This window comes from Stigmatopora argus, chromosome 8 (genome assembly GCF_051989625.1).
Source record: "Stigmatopora argus isolate UIUO_Sarg chromosome 8, RoL_Sarg_1.0, whole genome shotgun sequence".
In the NCBI taxonomy this organism is placed as follows: Eukaryota; Metazoa; Chordata; class Actinopteri; order Syngnathiformes; family Syngnathidae; genus Stigmatopora; species Stigmatopora argus.
Genome location: NC_135394.1, coordinates 1,315,746 through 1,335,686, shown reverse-complemented (window position 1 = coordinate 1,335,686; position 19,941 = coordinate 1,315,746). Strand labels below are relative to the sequence as shown.

General features: G+C 37.7%; 1 protein-coding gene across 2 annotated transcripts in view; it reads right to left on the bottom strand.

The window, feature by feature from the left end:
• The window catches only part of sox2 (SRY-box transcription factor 2), a 43,425-nt gene that overhangs the window by 6,387 nt on the left and 17,097 nt on the right, over positions 1-19,941 (bottom strand). The window lies entirely within an intron of this gene.

Here is a 19,941-nt window from a genome sequence, read left to right as displayed (position 1 = left end):
ATGCACTGTAATATTTCATGGTTGTGCAGAGGAGGTGGTGAAACCATGAGGTTCAGTTTAAATTGTGATTTTGCTTTTACGGACATGCAACCTCAGTCGACTCACACTTTATGTGATTTGTAATTAACTCCTGGATAATCAATTAAGTGTTCAACTCCAAACACAATGAACATACAGGGATGATCCCAGGCCAAACATATTGGATGTCACCAATCGTTACATTCTGAGCTCTGTCTGTCTATCAAAGGCTAAAGTTTGTGTGTGTGCTTTCCCGTTTATCCGGTGGTTGAACTACTGAGCCGTGCCATCCTATTAATTGTGGTTGCTCAGATAGAATCATGTGATTAACCATGCACCTCTAATATACACACTGCAACTGTTGAATGACCGTACTGCATACCGGAAGAATTTCAAGTGACCCTATCGGTGATTAGGTTCAATGATTATAGAGACACCTTGCTACTTCGCGCTTCAGTTATCGCTGCTTCACTAAATCGCGGATTTTTTTTCTGGGGAAATTGTTTTTAAGTTTTTTTTATTCATTCATTCATTAATCTTCCATACCGCCCGTCCTCGAAAAGGTTGCGGGGGTTGCTGGAGCCTAATCCAGCTGTCTTTGGGCGAAAGGCAGACTACACCCTAGACTGGTCGCCATACAGAGAGACAAACGACCATCCCCACTCCCAATCGTACCGTCGCCTGCGAGAATCGAGCCCACATTTGCCCACAACGAAGTCAGGCGATGGAACCTCTACACCACGAGGCGGCTTATTTTTTAATTTTTATTTTTTTAATATATATATTTTTAAAGTTCATAAAAATGTGAAAATCTGCGCTCACACTCGCAAGCTGAAGCAACTCCCCTGTCTTCCGCTTGCTCCTCGGACTCAGCAGTGAAGAAAAAAAATATTATCATTATTATTTTTTTGGGTACTCGGTCCTTTGGTCGCCGGTCTTTTGGTCGCCCAGAAGGTTATTGATAATTACCATTTAAATCGTTGCTCAAATTCCCTAAATACAAACTGAATTATTATTTAGTCATACTTAATGCCCTATTAATTATTAGGCTAAAGAAAAGCTCAAAATGTCACGTACTTTTATTGTGTTTTGTTGGAGAACTTGTTAAGACCCTGACTGACGTCCCTTCCTAAGGGGACAACTCATGTACATACAAACTCTTATACACTCACACGTCCGCTCAGTGAAACTGCTCAGGGCCATTGTTGGCTTTTATTGATGCATAGACCGTGTTGTTTTACCTTGTTTTGTCGCCGGTCTTTTGGTCGCCCGTTGTTTGGGTCGACCAAAAGACCGGCGACCAAACGACCGCACACGATTTTTTTAAAGTTCATGAAAATGTGAAAATCCACGTTCATCTCATCTCTCATCTCATTTTCTGAACTGCTTTATCCTCATTAGGGTCGCGGGGTGAAAATCCATGCTGAAACTCGTAACCAGAAGCCAGTTTTGCTTCCTACTAGGACTCAGAACTGAAGAATAAAACAATACATATTTATTAATTTATTTATTTTTAATAGGGGTGACCCTGCTTTGCGGATTTTCACTTTTCACGGGGGAGTCCGACCCCCCAATATCCGCGATAATCGAGGTATTACTGTACTGCAAAAGGACACGTGGCCTTTCAAAGTCATTCTGAGTTGATTAAAGTATACAGCCTTCAAACACACTCTGAGAAATATTCCCCATTTAAAGATGTAAAGTATCCATTGGAGGAGCAAGTGTCGTTCCCACACAGAGAACAAAGCATGAAATCAATCTTAAAATATTCAACAGGTGAAAACTCACTTTTAGGATGGTTTCTACAGCTCCGCTGAGATTGAGACAAGGTTTCCGAAAACTATACCACAGCAATGACCAGGGTGGGTCTTGAATCTCAAGGGCAAATTGGAGTGGTGAGGGAAAATAGGAGAGGAAAGCAGCAAGATATAAGTGCTGGTGGAGATTTTAAGCCGCAGAGACAAACACAGTGGCTGACATAGAGACAGGCTGAGAGGATCAGCACTCTCACTTTGAATAGGCTTAGTGGCAAAGAAATAAGACTTTGACTTGGTATCTAATCAATCTGTGCTATATAGTCCAAATCACAGACATGCCACTCATATTAGGGAAGTGGAGAAACTTTAATTATAAATCTATCTGCTGAGGCAATGTAATGTGATAGCTAGGCTCCTAGCAGAAAGGCAGAAAGAGTGCAATGACACCATGGGGGCTTTGAAAAACATCACAATTACCAGAATGTTTGAAGACTTTACAGCGAAATCTCCGGAAGTACACCCAGACCAACACCATTTGAAGAAAGCTGTCAAATACATGAGTTTGAGTCATCTTTTCTTGTACGCCCAGTAGTTGATTTAGTAGTTTAGCAATGTGTGGCTCTCCAAACCATTCACACATTCACTGTGGAGTCAGGGCCGGTTTTTGCTATGGGCAATGTGAGTAACCCAGTGTGGGGGCGGATGGGAGCCCTCCAAGAAAAAAAATCTATTATATTAGCAGTGGTTTAGACTGCTATCCTTCATTTCCACGTCATGCGTGTGAAGCCAGTGTCAGTTTAAAATGGCACAATATATTTTCTTTCTCACTGTAACAAATTTCTTGAGATGTCGTTGGTGATTTCAGATTACACAACAGTCAAATTTTAGGTTAGATCCAATCATCCTAAACACAATTTAACAATTTAATGGCACATCTAAGATAGGCAAAATACAACTAAACATCTGTTACAGTCTGATCACAAAATTACTTTTTTTTTAATCCAAAACGAAACTACAAAAGAAGACCTGAGTTTGTTTGCAAATGTGTAATTTATAAACATAAGTAACATAAATAATACAATATGTTCTTCAGTTTGCCCAGGGCGTAAAATTAGCCAGGACCACCTCTGTGTGGAGTACATACTGTATGATGACAAAAAGGAAACATGATGACAACAACAGAATCAGAAATGGACATTATTGCAACATAGGAAGACAGTATACCCACACATTTCTGTTCTGGACACAATGACTGTATTGACAAACCAGACACAGAGCTTCTTTCGTCTATGTGATGAGGCTCACTGACAAGCAGTAATTAAACTTGCAATTCCTATTTGCTACTGTGATTGTGAGTTAGACTGAGGCTACAGTATGGGTTAGATTTTTTTTCTCCTTAAGTGCCGAATGTAACTCTTATATGACAATTTAGAATGCTTTAGTGAGAAGTGCACTAATTTCTCATGGAGTGGTACTTGCCTTCCAAGTACTAACACTTAAATTGTCAATATATTTTAGAATTTTAGTGGGACTATTTGAACTGCATGTGCCCTGTAGGCTATTAAAGTAGTAGCGCGAAAAATGCAAAATGGACTGTGTTGGGCTCATTCATCCTAAAATTCAGATTTTATCATTTGGGTAAAATACTATTTATGAGAAACAAAATTTAAAGTTGCAGGTTATTGGAAGGAATCTGTGGTGATTGGTGTCTTGTTGCATTCAGGAACTGATTGGCATCACCGTGGTATAACCTGCACATATAACAGTGTTCCCCACTGGCATTGGTGATAAAATCATGTCACAGAAAAAGACGTGTATTGTTTGTTCAACCCAAGCTGGACAGTCTACATGATTATGATTATGGATGCATCTATAGTTACTAGAGATGGTAAACATGGGAAAAAAGCGTTGCAAACACTCAGCATTTGAATGCAAAAATGTTACATTTATTTGCAAGAATCACATTCCAACACAAACACAGAAATGCTGGTGTTGGCATCAATTTCCGGATACAACAGCATTTTCAAATGGATCTGTCACAGGCTAAACACGCTCAAACTTAAAATGCAAGAGACCTGCTGACCATCAGCAGAGATAGGATTTTTGTTTGTAGTTATCGCTTAGTTTATTCAAAAACAGGAGGCAGGAAGAAATAGAGACACAGAAAGACAACCAGTTTTTGCATGTAAAGTGAACGGGAATCTCAATCATGGAGAAAGCCATGTTTAGAGATTAAACACAGCCCCCTTAACACAAATATTTGACATCCACTTGCAAAACACTACATTTCTCACTTTGGGTTCAGGCAGGGGTCGTATTTTTCAGTATTCTGTAACTTCATTTGATGATGACATTACCATGCATATAAGATTATGTATCATGACGTCTGAGTGGTCCACGGTTGCCAAACTCAAAAAAAGTCCCTCACAACCAATGCAGAGTCCATTTTATGGTGTGGTTTTACTCACAGCTACAACAACTGTCATAAACACATTCCTTGTCAGATCATTCAAGGTGATTTTCTGACAGAGTCAATCCTATAATTGGTCAAATTCATACCAATTTATGTTTGCTGTGTATCTAATGTGAGGCATTAAAACAACCCATCAGTCTGGCTTGCTATCAGTAAACTAACTTGACTAAATATATATTCTGTAATACAGTTTGTAAACAAATTTCCACTAAAGCAATGTCAATTCATTTCATTGATAACCAATATTATTCCAAATCTTTTTTCTTCTTCATTTAAAGTAGATTGTCTTGGTAAAGATGTCCACTTATTTGGCCAATTAGAAAGGAATATCCCAAATATAAAATTAAAAAAAGCAACAACTTTTTTCCAAGTAAGATTTCCTTGACTGGATTGCTGGCGTTGAATGATCCAGTCCCATTTGCCAGGCTACTCAACGGACAACTACTTTTCTTTGAGTGATTGTTGCTTCGCTTAGCTTGCTCCTGCAGCTGACCTGAGATTTCTGAAAAGTAAATTGGTTCAGAGGCATGAGTCAAGCAACTGATGTGCATAGACTCATGCATACAATTTTTAAGCAACATAAAAAAATGTTATTACTCAGTCCAACTCTACTTGTCCAACGAGGTCAAGTATGCACAGGATTTTTTTTTAAAGGAATAAAATTATTTGTTGCTGTATTTATTGCACTGGTTGGGAGGAAACATTTGACATACCTCAGAATTTAAGTCACGATAAAGCTTGGCAAAACCTATGCAACAAAGATCGAAGAGTCTATTGAAGAAATCAAAGTGTACTGAGAGGGAATTATTTTTTGGGCCCCACACTACTTTTTGTTCTTCTGAATGGGGGATGAGGGGAATAAATTAAATTCCATAAAAAAATAATGAAGTGTCCATCGAGTTTGTAAACAGTGGCCATGAAAGTGTGTTATGTTCAGTGGATAAACACATTACAAATCACTAAAGGAAGTTTGTACATTATTATGCATGCCATAAACTCTCATATTGAAATGCCAATTTGAACTATAGTTTATATTCTACAAATGAGGATGTCTCAAATTCAAACAAATATTTTTTTCTTTCTTTCACAATGTCAGATATGAATAATCAGCCATTAGCGTGCTCGTGACCGGACATTTTGTCGACGGACACTTCGTTCACCCATAATAAAGTCATGAAAAAAAAAACTTCATGAATGTTTTTTGTGTGACAAAGAAGTATTTGTTCCAATCACTCTATCAGAGAAAAATCAGAGTTGTAGAAATAACTGGAAAATCAAGAGAGCCATGACATCTCATCTCATCTCATTTTCTGAACCGCTTTATCCTCATTAGGGTCACGGGGGGTGCTGGAGCCAATCCCAGCTGTCTACGGGCCAGAGGCGGGGGACACCCTGAATCGGTGGCCAGACGATCACAGGGCACAAGGAGACAGACAACCATGCACACAATTTAGAGTGTCCAATCAGCCTACCATGTATGTCCCCGCTGGTTGCACTGCTTCCAGATGTGTGTTTTCGTATTGAAGCATTTAACCAATCACATTTCAGCCATTATTTGTTGCCAGGGTCAGAAATCTGCCTCAAGGCCTTCACAATAAGTTCTGCAGGCTCTGCTGCTGTTGTTGTTGTTGTTGTTAGGTCACCTCAGGCGCCTGAGGATTACCCTCAGCAGCGCTAGAGCTGCCACTGGAACGCGGATTATTTCATCCAGGGAGTTCCGGAGGTGTGGGGCAGTGCAAATATCTCCAGCTGGAAGAAAAACATAGGGCTCTACGTTCCTGGGTGGCAGCATTAAACAAGCGTCAATAAGACTGTTTGTTTAACCAATCAGAATTTGATTTGGTGACACCAAGGCCTTCTCGCAGGTGTAGGGATACGTCATTGCCTTCTCGCAGTCGTAGGGAAACGTCATCGCTTTCACCAACTATGATTGGCTAGTGATAGAGTAGGCGGACCAAAGCCAAAGTGAGCCAGCCAGAGATCGCAAACTCCACCCACAATGGCCGACGGAGGAAAACAAATAGATTTGGTTGCAGATTTGCTTATAAAGTCATTTTCCAGAAAAAAATGGACATCATTAAGAAAGGGCGGTCAACTCCGAATCTAGCAAGCCTGTTAAAGCCGGGAAAAGGGTGTGTCCGACACTTTCAGTTCGCTAGGAGAGAGGATGGGATGAGTGTGTGATGGAGTGATTGAACAACATCTGGGATACATATATATATATATATATATATATATATATATATATATATATATATATATATATATATATATATATATATATATACACATACATACATACAAACACACACACACATACATATATATATATATATATATATATATATATATATATATATATATATATATGTATATGTATCCCAGATGTTTTTCAATCACTCCATCACACACTCATCCCATCCTCTCTCTCCTGACCACTCTTGGTTTTGTTTACAGGCCAATTTGAATGTGAATGAATCTCTCTTGGATGTTACTAGAAAGCGGTCTAATCCATGCAGGCTGCTGTGAGGCCCTGGCCCTTTGTTTGGGATTACTGCATCTTAGTGCCGGCTAACAATGATGAGATGAGCAGCTCACCTCATAGCCGCTAATGAAGTGTGGCGAGTTATTTTGCCGTTAGCTAGTTGCCACCGAGCCGAAACGATACCTTTACGCACACACAAATTCACAAGTGCACGGAGGCACACTGCAAACATGAAAGCATAGACTGATCACAATTTATCTTTATTTATTTTTCAACTAGCAGGGTATATGGTGAGCCATTCAAATTTAATGGTATAGACATTTTCCATTGAATCCCGTCAAAAGAAGTTAATCAGATTTGTTTTTGAGTGGAGTATGATAATTCTCAATTTTACCACCGAATTTTCATTTACATTTTTGTTGTTTTTTTAAAATTTATATTTATAGGGATCGAAATGATGAAACAATCCATCCTCCTTTATATTCATTGAAAAAAACAAAACAGTTCATGTCAGTTATTTGGATGATTATATTGGTTTACAAGCATAAGAGGGGAAATGTATAAACTAATAACACGGTTTACAGACAGGATGAGGACAAGCCTTTTTTTCAAGGCTTCACCACCACATAGAAATTGGTTGACTGCATCTTTCTTTTTTGGTGTAAACTAGACAACAAATAATATGCTAAAAAGTTAAAAATAAAATTTAAAAAGTACAAGTTTGTTAATAGCAAAAGGGTTGTAAAAAGTATAAATAATTAAATTAATGAAATTAAAAATGATATGTTTTTAGTTTTCATTGTCAGTAATAAGGGGCATAAGAGTCAGTGTAACTATTTGCTTGTATACACAGTCTAGATTTTACTCATTAATCAGTAGTCAGTAACAATATTTCCTAAGCTATAAAAGAAGTCAAAATGAAGTTATTGGGTTTTAGTAAAACCACGGTTCACAATGGGGTATTTTGATATTAGACTAACTACACGGTAAACTTATAAACCCTAACACGTTAGATACACTTCTGACCAATTTAAAGATAGCAAAAACATTGTTGTTGCCTTCAGATATGACAGAAATGCACAGCGTGGGTAAAGAGATCCGCATAAGAAAAAGATTCTCACATGCTCCACAGGTGGACCAACCTGGGTGGGCTCATTTGACCACGATAACGCAAACGTCCGCTGGGTTGACCGCAGTATAAGCGTGTCGGCAAGAAACGCAGTCATTGAAGTGGTCAAGATCATATAGAATTTAGAATTTAATGTATATACAAGATTCACCGATTGATTGGGCACCGCGTCCAATTTAGAGATTATTTCAGAATTTTAAAAGCACCCTATAGGCGGAAAAACACGGTAGTACATGAAAATATATAGACTAATCAGCTAGTGTTCGTATAGAGAGAGGGACAGGAACAGGCTGAATAAGCTGGTCAGCTCTGTTCTGGGCTGTCCTTTGGACTCTGTGGAGGAAGTGGGAGAGCGGAGGATGCTGACCAGGATGATGTCCATCATGGACAGCACCTCCCACCCCCTGCATGAGTCTGTGGAGTCCCCCCGAAGCTTATATATATATATATATATATATATATATATATATATATATATATATATATATATATATATATATATATATATATATATATATATATATATATATATATCAGCAACACGGTTATTTATTTTATATATTTATTCATGTATTTATTTATTAACATACTTATTATCTATCTATTTATGTCTAAAAAGCCTTTCCTATAACTGCATTTTCACCCTCTTGCTACTGTGCCAATGAAATTTCCCGAATACGGGATGAATAAAGTTATCCAATCCAATATCCGAATGTTCGCAAATCAGACGTTCGTAAGTGTCATTTGCTTGCAATGAAGTATAAGCTTGGCCTTGCTACAAAAGAACGCTTTTCTCACCCTTAGTTCATTGCTATTATCATTATACTTGCTTGCAATGAAGTATGAGCTTTGCTCCTGGAAGCCTTGTTTCATCTAAACAAAGTTTTCTGATGTTACAATAGTTGTCTCTAATTTGTGTCTTGAGCTGATTTTCTCAGACTCTTTTTCATTCCTTCTGAATGGTGAAAAGTTAGAAAGTCTATCAGTGTGGCTGTAGACTTTCATTCTTTTATCATCTGTACCGTGCATCCTTGTAAGGTTTGCGGGGGTCGCTGGAGCCTATCCCAGCTGACTTCAGGCAAAAGGCAGACTATACCCTAGATTGGTCGCCAGTCAGCAGCAGGGCACACAGAGAAGTAGACAACAATTCGCACTCACAATCATTCCGCCACCGAGCGGGAATCGATCTCTTTGTTTAGCCAGATGATTGTGTGGTGGTTCATTCCTAAGACTTCCACCATTCTAGTTTTCGGCAAGTTTTCTTATTAATTGTAATGCATGGTGGGGAGGAGACTGAACTCATGCAAAAAAAATCATAATTCCTCTGGGCCTGGCTAATAGTTTAAAATTCACAGTGCAACTCTTGCAATTCTTGGAAAAAAATAAAATACAAATATGTGTTACCATATTTTGAGGATCATAAGTCGCAGTTTTTTTTCATAGATTGGCCGGGGACGTGATTTATACTCTGGTACGATTTATGTGTGAAATTATTAACACATTATTATATCATTTCACGTGTTATTTTTAAATAGTGAAATATGTAGCCGAAAACGGTAATCGAGCAGCAGAAAGAAAATTTGGAGTTAGCGAGAAACTTTAAGGGACTGGTGAAAAGCTGAGGTTACTCTTACTGGAATGAAGAAAACAGAAGAAGCTAATCCCGTCTACCTCCCAAATTAGGAGAGTTGTTTTAGTGACACAGAGGATGAAGATTTCATTGGATTTAGTGATTTGGAGTGAAACTGACACTTTGGTAAATGTGTTAGCATGTTCCTTATGCTAGAGTTATCTGAATAACTCTTAATATAGTACGTCGTTACTGACATGTCAGTCATGTAACGTTAGTATACCGTGCATTTATTCAGCCTGATGTTCTCTATTTTATTTTAATTTTAAATTGCCTTTCAAGATGACATGTTTTTGGTGTTGGATTTTATCAAATACATTTCCCCCAAAAATGTGACTTATACTCCAGTAAGATTTATATATGTTTTTTCCTTCCTTATTATGCATTTTTGGCTGGTGCGACTTTTACTCAGGTGCGACTTATAGTCCAGAAAATATGGTATATGTTTATTCTTTGGAAGGTTTAGAGTGATAAAGATCCGTTTTTGGCATTTAAGTGGGTTACAATTTCAAGAGACCAATGATTTAAAGACCAAAGAGGAGCCAGAACGCCTCGGAGTATTGGGAACCTGCAGCATCTGACCTGAACCACGGACGTTCCACAAGGCTTCCTAAAACTCTGGTCCTCATCTGTTTTGACTATTATGGACATGTTTTGGTACACATGTATTAGCCCCAAATAAACATGTTCAGATGTCTCACTATTTTTTTCACCCCTTTAGAGTTAAGACGTCCATGTTATTAGGGACCCCAAATGTAATAAAGCAAAAGAAAAGATGTGTAAGGTCAGAACGGAGTGGGGAAACTGTCTCAATCGTCATTCTCCTTGTAAGTCAAAATCCAGAAGATTGGCTTTTCCTCTTTATTTGTGCGTGAATTTGGGAATATGGAACCTAGTGCACAATTCTATTAAACAAAAGTATGCTGCTACCCTGAGCCTTTAGCATTGTGTCATGACATAGGCCCAAGAAAATAAGCATGCATCCGGGTTGTCCCTCAGATAAACGTTAACCTGGAAAACGTTAACTCTAACTATAGTTTCTAAGGATGAATAGTCATGAAAATTCAATGAAGCCGGCGAAGCAGAATCTTGCACAATACTTAACATACTTAATTGTTAAATGCAGTTAGCCAACACCTGTTGCTGAGTGGGATTCTTTGAAATAGCTTTGAATTGCTGAACAAGTTCAGCTTATCTATTCTCAAGTCTAGCTTCCCCTGTTAAATTCTCTTCTTAACCTGCCGTATTTAATCGAGTATAACGCGCAAAATTTTGTACCAAAAAACTGAAGCAAAGTTCGGTTGTGCGTTATACACGAATCCCGGTGAAACACTGCCCTTCGCCGGTGAAAAAGTCCCCTCGGCAGCTGTTAAATTGGGAGACGAAAGACCTGTCTTTCTCCGCCAGATGGGGCGCGAGAGTCCATTCTATTGGCCGGTGCTCACACTTCAAAAAAATAACTCAAGAAGAATGGAATCAATTGTTTGGTGAATCTGATGATGATGAATCAGACTTTGAACATTTTTAAATATTATGATCATTAATTAGACTTTAAGGATTTAAAATTGTAAACTCCATTTGAGAATTGTGCTCATACCAGTACGTAGTTTGTTTTACCAGGTTTCCCTACCATTTGTTGTGAATAAATGTTTTGTCATGGCGACATGTGTTCAGCATTTACCAGTGCAATCCTTGCTGTGAGCTGAGAAAAAGTGAACAAAAAAGCATATACCGATTTTTAGTCACAAATTATACGTGCACGATATACTCGAATAAATACTGTAAGTTACTTTTTACATCTACCTTCATTTTACATTTCTAGCTGATCTTTGACATGGAGAGCTGCACTTAAAAATGCTGGAATTTCCAATGTTTAAGTTTGAGTGAATTATTTTGTCTCCCCATAGTAAAAAAAAATGTCATTCGACAAACACAGTATTACAATATTAAGTATAGATTTACAGCTATTTAAAAGCTTTTCATTTGAATTTTTTGAAAAACGCTTTGATCTGTCTTGTCTGATTAGGTTTTCATTTACCGGTCCTTGTCTGGCAATCAGCTTCTATTTGTATCATCACAAGGTGTTTGTCGTCTCATTTGTCTGTTTGTACTATAATAGTTCCCAGAGCCATGTAGAGAGTTGCGACACTCCCGTAGTGATCCATTATACGATTTTACTTCCGGGTATTTTCGGATTATGGAGCCTCGAATAGTTACAATTATGACTTCAACGAGGAGGAGCGCTATTCGTTTGAATGACCGGCTCTCAAGTATATTTGGAGATAATTTGAGTGAATAGCTACCGCTTTTGAATTTTCTGATCGCTATTTTTAATCTGAGGCTCTTTATATGTTGAACATTATTTGTATGTGCATGCCATATTAATATTGATGTTTTTCAATCTTGATTGACATGTAATTCTCTCCTCCTTTTTCAAGATGACTGCTAATTTGGAAGGTATGTGAAAGGATATATTAAGTTGCTTCCTCTTTTAAAGGGCCGTATATCAGAAGCCCTTTGCGGTGCATACACCTATCTGTATTTGTGAGTATTGGTAGATTGCCAGCTTTCATGAGATGGTTAGCTCGATTTTACAAGCTGTGAGCGTATTACCCTCATGGAAGAGTAACAAATAAGTATATGACAACTACACTTGGGTCCTCTCTGCTGTAAATCGTTCCCCAGTCGTGACAGAGTGACCGTCACTGGCCAAAATCTTACATTCAGTTATTTTGCAGTTTAAGAACAAACTTTTGTACATTTTGATTACTCAATCCAACGATCACCAAAAAAACTGCCAAACATGAAACCCATTCAACAACTTATAACCTATAAAGTCAATAAGGATCAATGGCGCCAGGGGTGTTTTCAAAGAATACATGCAAAATCAATGTGATTCAAACATAAAAGTAAGATATGCATACATTTTATTTGTATTGTTCCTCATATTCACTCTGTGAAGAACCTCGTAACCACCAGACTGTTAAAGGGTGCTTATTTAAATGTATCTGGACTTTATACATAATAATCTTTGTCTCCAAGATCTAATTCTATAAAATATCTCCTGGAAATTATTCTAAGTCTCCAACACATAATATATTTCTGAGTGCCACATATTTGGTTTTATACTGTATTTAGTTGATGGAATGTGTCCAGCAAACACGACACTTTTGCATCCGTGTGCAAAGTGTTGCGTTGTTTTCTGTCACATTCTGGTGTCAAGTGTACTGCAGGAAAGCCACTCGAGAATATATTGTAAACTTGTTATGTGCCCTGCAATACATGGGGTATGCTGGAAAGAATTCTCTTCAAGGTCTCGGCATAATTAAAATCACAATAAATACATGAATAGGCTCCAAGCCTCCGCAATCCTTGTGAGGAAAAGCTGAAAAATGAACAAATGAATAAAGATAAAAAGTAGTAACTAATTGTAATCAACTCTGGATTTGAATAATACCATTCTGTAGATGAATAATTCAAACACAACAGTTTAAATTTTCAAATATTCTTGTATACATTTGCAAAAGACAAATAAATGCAACTCTAACAGGCTTCTTTGTTTAGATAAAGTCTTCTGCAACATTCCACCACACTGTTTACTATAGGTTGTTGGCTGTAGGTTTCTCAAACACAAGCTACTTCATCTGATGTCGTAGTCAGTAAGACTAGAGACAGAAAGAAACAGCAGCAATAAAGCAAAAAAGCCATAAATGTTCAGTGTTTATCTTTGGGCTGAGAAACCTCACACCTCTCTGATAATGCCTATGTACATGTGTGTTTCAACACATTGTGGTCTATGCCAGTCCTGATTCAACACTCACCTCACACACACACACACACACAACACACACACACACACACACACACTCACACGCACTCACACGCGCGTACACACATCCGTCTGCTCACTATTTAAACAGCACTTGTTGAATTTCACAACAACCTCATAAAAGATGTAGAAAAGTGTTAGTGTCCATGGGAAAGTAAATCAAGATGTTTTGCATTGCTGAGTTTATGTGTGCACGCACGTGTTTGTATAAAAGGTTAACATTTTATGACGGACACCAAATAGGTGAAACAAGTATTTTTTCGGCTAGCGGATACACCAGATGTCAAAATAATAATATTAATTGATTGACTTCTTTAACTTCTTTAACCGGGTAGAAAAAGGTTGATTTTAGTGTTTTTTTTGCCAAAATTATCATATACTGTTTAATATAGACAAGAAAAAATCCATACACTTACATTATCTGCCCGCCAGTAAAATGCTTAAAGCTTACCTCTTGGGGTCAGTAGGAAAAAAATAAATATGGTTACCAAAGCAATATTGTACAGTTTTCTGATGTTACAATAGTTGTGTCTAATTTGTGTCATGAGCGGATTTTCTCAGACTCTTTTACATTCCTTCTGAATGGTGAAAAGTTAGAAAATCTATCACTGTGGCTGTAGACTTTCATTTTTTTATCATCTGTACCGTGCATCCTTGTAAGGTTTGCTGTAGCCTATCCCAGCTGACTTCAGGCAAAAGGTAGACTACATCCTAGATTGGTCGCCAGTCAGCAGCAGGGCACACAGAGAAGAAGACAACAATTCGCACTCACAATCATTCCGCCACCGAGTGGGAATCGATCCCTTTGTTTAGCCAGATGATTGTGTGGTGGTTCATTCCTCTGACTTCCACCATTCTAGTTATCGGCAAGTTTTCTTATTAATTGTAATGCATGGTGGGGAGGAGATGGACTCATGCAAAAAAATCATAATTCCTCGGCGCCTGGCTAATAGTTTAAAATTCACAGTGCAACTCTTGCAATTCTTGGAAAACAATTAAATACAAATATGTGTTACCGTATTTTGAGGATCATAAGTTGCAGTTTTTTTTAATAGGTGCAACTTATACTGTGTTGCGATTTACATGTGAAATTATTAACACATTATTATATCATTTCACGTGTTATTTTCAAATAGTGAAATATGCAGCCGAAAACGGTAATCGAGCAGCAGAAAGAAAGTTTGGAGTTAGCGAGAAACTTTAAGGGACTGGCGAAAAGCTGAGGTTACTCTTACTGAAATGAAGAAAACAGAAAAAGCTAATCCCGTCTACCTCCCAAATTGGGAGAGTTGTTTTAGTGACACAGACGATGAAGATTTCATTGGATTTAGTGATTTGGAGTGAAACTGATACTTTGGTAAATGTGTTAGCATGTTCCTTATGCTAGAGTTATCTGAATAACTCTTAATATAGTACATCGTTACTGACATGTCAGTCATGTAACGTTAGTATACCGTACACTTATTCAGCCTGTTGTTCTCTATTTTATTTTAATTTTAAATTGCCTTTCAAGATGACATGTTTTTCGTGTTGGATTTTATCAAATACATTTCCCCCAAAAATGTGACTTATACTCCAGTAAGATTTATCTATGTTTTTTCCTTCCTTATTATGCATTTTTTGGCTGGTGCGACTTATAGTCCAGAAAATATGGTATATGTTTATTCTTTGGAAGGTTTAGAGTGATAAAGATACATTTTGGCATTTAAGTGGGTTACAATTTCGAGAGACCAATGATTTATCAAGATTGTGTTGCAGGAGCTCTTGTGCAATATGTAGATTGAGGCTATAATAAGATGAAGTCCATTTGGCGTGAAGAAAATAAACTAACCATTTATGAAGAAAAAACAGCCAATAATTAATGCGTTACAGGTGTGACTATTTGTTGAAATGGTCATTATTTGGAAACATGGGAATCGAGCAGAAACTGTAATTTTTTCTTCTTCTTTAGGATCTGTGTCTAGATTTTCACCCTAAATATTTGACATTTGTCTACAACAACACAACACATTTACAGGGTTAGATAAAAATTCTCTGCTAAAGCCAATGTGCCTAAACACTATAAATATCCCCTCACCACATTTTTGTAGTTATGTGGTAAATGACACTTTCATAGGTGAGTGAAATGTGAAACATTTTAGACAGCTGGTTAATATTGTAATAATATTAAGAATGTTATGAATATACATTGTGTGCAGCATTTAATAAAGGTCAGATAAATGGACCGCAAAACAAATGCATAAAAAATATAAAAAAGAGATTAGTAGCTGAACCAGCCTGTTATTCTGTTTATTCTTCTTTAATTCAAGATGAAAAATGAAATAGGCATCTGGCTATTTACAAGTAAAATCTAGAGCAAAGCAACAGAATAATGAGAATTTAATACAGGGTTCTCAATTCATGAAAATTGTTAATATATAAGGATATGAAAATGTATCTGCTACATTCTGAAAGTCTGGCTCGTTAGCCCCTAAGTTACTTTGCACATCACAAAATGTTTTTTATGAATGTTCCTCAATTTGGAATTTTAAGTGAAATGCACATTGATCCATGATTGGATGTGAAATAAAAAGAGGAAATCGATTAAAAAAAATAGGAAATTACTTTTTAATAGTATAATTTCATACTACTATAATATGTAACTCAGGAGTTATGAGGACTTGTACCCAAGATACTCTTAGAGCAAGATACACTGGCCAATGAAACAAAAATATTTAACCTGCCAAGTTGGTCTCAAACATGCATATTATCTCAGAGACTCAAGTTAGCACATAATTAAGGAAACCATTCATCCTGTTCATTTCAAACTTACTCTGACATAATCACAATTTTCCAGTCATTTTAAACCACTTTAAAATAAACCTCTGTCATAAATTCAGTCATCTTCAGAATCTGATCTTCAAAAAAGTTATCTTTGAAAACTAGATTACTTTAATGATCTTCACATTAACAGTCCCAGCCCCAAATATTTCTTGGATCCTGAGCCCAAACAATGGCGGCATCTGCTGCCAGACCAATTCTGTAATGGAAAGCCCTCTCTCACTCTCTCATTCTATGATCAGTGAGTCTTGTTCGCCCAGCCAGTCACTAATGTAAATGAAAAGCAGTGGGACAGAGAGTTGCTAATGTGTGAGCAGGGACAAAGCCGGAGACCCAGTGTATTGTATGAAGCCTGTGACACATATCCCAACATCTCACTTACGTGCACGCAGCCCTTCATGCACACACACACACACGCACGCCCGCCCACATGTACCCCGCCAGCCACGCACTCTTGTCTTTATTGACAGCTCCTCAAAATCAATAAAAGTGATCTTGCAGTCTATTCCTATTTGGCTGCATCATCTTGGAAGTGGCTTTTCTAGAATACAGCAGCCATACTGTACAATGGTCCAGCCAAGCATGTGTAATTTACCATTGATTTACCTCCCCCAATGGCTCCTTAGCCGCTAAGTCACTGCACACAACACAAAAAAATCTAACTTCATCACATTCACTGTTAATGCACATTCACAATAACCCCATTCTCCCTTGCCCTCAGGTAATGTCTTTCTTTATATTTTTTTTTGGTGGTTTCTTTCTTTTTTCATCTTTGATTTTCGTGCTTCATGCTCAGGCCTTTTTTTCTGTAAATCTCTTCACAGGTCACTGTTCTTTAACTGAAATGGATGAATTCTGCAAATGTTGTGTGTGTGTGCTACGTTTATCTCAACTTTTTCTAAGCTGAGTTAAAATCACTGGCATTGCTATATTGTGGGCTTTTTTCTACAGCTAAACTAAAATTTGGGGCTGCATTTTTTATTTGCTTAGGAGGAAAGAAATGAAATTATGGAAACACTTTTTAAAAAAGTTTAAAAAAAATGAAAAAAAATGAGCAAAAGTAGACTGTTAACAACTCTGACAAATTTAATGAATTAAAAACAAAGAAAATGGAGAAAAACGGCTTTTTCTAGTAGTTCTAACACTGTAGGCGTCTCCGTCCCGTCTGTCAATCATACTACTATCACTTGATAGCACTTATATTATTGGTTAGCATGTTTCCTCTATCAAGACAATTCTGCTTGTTTGAAGCATCTGCGCCAGAATTTAAATCTGAACAAGAACAGTGAGTGAGTGTTTCTCTCAGTCTGCAGCAGAACGGTACAGTATTTTATCCTTTTAAAATTATAAATACTCATTGATCTAGTATACCTATGCACTCTTGATGAAACACAAAATTACAGGCTATCCTAAAATGAGGACAGCAGGTTAATTTGATTATTTGTTAACACACATTTATCATTATTGATCAAACTTTTGCACATCTCCCGTCGCCTGTTTTCAACGGCAAATTTCCATCTTTAGTGTAATATATTGTTGGAGTATTCCTGCCTGCTTATTTTTTACACCACACACCCCCATACTCATACATATGTATATCCTCACAAGGGTCGCAGGTGGTGCTGGAGCTATTTCAGCCCACTACGGGAAACAGACAGGGGGCACTCTGGATTGGTGGCCAGCCAATTACTGGGCACAAGAAGAAAAACAAACATTCGCGCTCACACTCATTCCTAGGGGCAACTTAGAGTATTCAACCAGCCTTCCCTGCATGTTTTTGGGATGAGGAAACCAGACCACCTGGGGGGAACATGCAAACTCCACACAGTCAGGACCGACTTGGGATCGAACCCTGGACCCCCGAACTGACCATAGAACATCTATACATCTATCTATTATTTTATTATTTATTCAGCTTCCATACCACACATCCTCGAAAGGGTTGTAGGGGTTGCAGGAGCCTAACCCAGCTGACTTCGGGCGAAAGGCAAACTACACACTAAACTGGCGTGGGGCACACAGAGAGACAAATGACCATCCGCACTCACGATCATACAGCCACCAGCGGGAATCGAGCTTGCGCCTGCCCGCACCGAAGTCAGGCGGGTGAACCTCTACAGCACGCACCAGCTACATCTATCTAATGACTATATATGTATGCATATAAATATGTAGTCATTAGATTAGAAATATTCTGTCAATCTATTCTATGTTAATTTGTCACATCTTGGTTTCTCTATAAAAGGTAGTAAGCAACAAGCAACTGGTGAGTGGAAGGCTCTCTGCGTCCTTTAACTGATGTGATTGTCTGTCTAAGAGTTTTCTCATTTAAAGGAATTACTATATTCACATTGTGCCTACTTTGTACTAGATGTTAGGTATATTTACTAAATTCCCCTGAAATATACAATGGTTAATCTACCCAGCACATAACTTAACAATGAATCGATACACTTTGATATTTTTATAAAGAATCAAATGTAAACTTAAACTAATTAGTAATCACAGACTGAGAAGCTGATGATACGAGGTGGCGTCGTGGCGAAAGACAGGAGATACAGTTCCATTAACCGGGATAAAATAACAGGCAAAACCCTGTTCTTTCTGCAATAAATTTACAAAACGATCCTTTGTAAAAACCTCATTCACTGCGCAGATGGCTTTAGTAGTCCTTTATTATCGGAACTGTGCTATGCCCCTTTAGTCGATGAGTGTGAAAAGGGGAGAAATACAAATATATTTTCACGTTTGTCCAGTTATGAACATTATCCCACGTCTGACACCATGTGGTTGTTGATGTTTTAGGGCTCGTGGAGAGGTACGGCGGGGCATCAGTTTCGCAAACGGAGCATATCAACTGTTCCAGTAAGCAAAGGTGGTGGGGGCTCTGTAAAATAATGTCTCTGTTTGTGTGCATTTCAATGAAGTATTTTTCTTTTTATCTCTTCATTTTTGGTAGTTTCAATATTGTTAACTTGTTGGTTACAACATTCTGCGATCCAGGAAATGTGCATATAAAAGGGATTTTAGTATTGGTCCTTGATAACATGGAAAAAGGCTTGTGACGACAACAATTTGCGCTTTAAACCCGGCTGAAACAAAAACTGGCAAAAAGGAGAACAAAAGAGTTCGTCCCTATAACTTGGGAGCAATATTCAGCACACACTTGTTTTCAGCAATTTTTTTTATGTATTTAAAAGAAAACCATCTAAATTACTTTGCAGTCCACCCACTCCCATTCTAACCCGTTTTAACTTTATTTCCCAAAGGTTTCATATAAGATCCTGGTCTAACCTAATGTTAATGACAAAAACTGCTAAATCAATGGTAACACCAACCAAAAGGTCTAATGTGCAAAATTAGCACAAACTTCATTGTACTTGCAAAGAGATTTATTTACTTATTCAATATTTTAATTACAGAAGATTTTATCATGAAATTCCAAGCTAATTTGCAAACATCTCAAACCTGAGAAGAATTGCAATGGCTAATTAGGGATTTTTAAATAGCGCATTTGAAAGGCAAGTTCAAATGGCACCAGTAATGCGCAAATCCCATGACCATCAGGCATCAGCAAAAGGAGAGAGTGAGACTAACCGTCCTTTTCTACTGAAATAAAGAAATGTAATTTTAACTACGTATTGTCTATTTTCAAACACTTCAAACACAAATTGACACCATTTTAATCGATGTGTGTAGTTACATAGCGTCTGTTGTGTATGAGGCTTGAGGGAGACGCAAGCCTAACCCCAAAATTACACCGGGAAGAGCTGCATTGCATCTGCATCACGACTACAAAA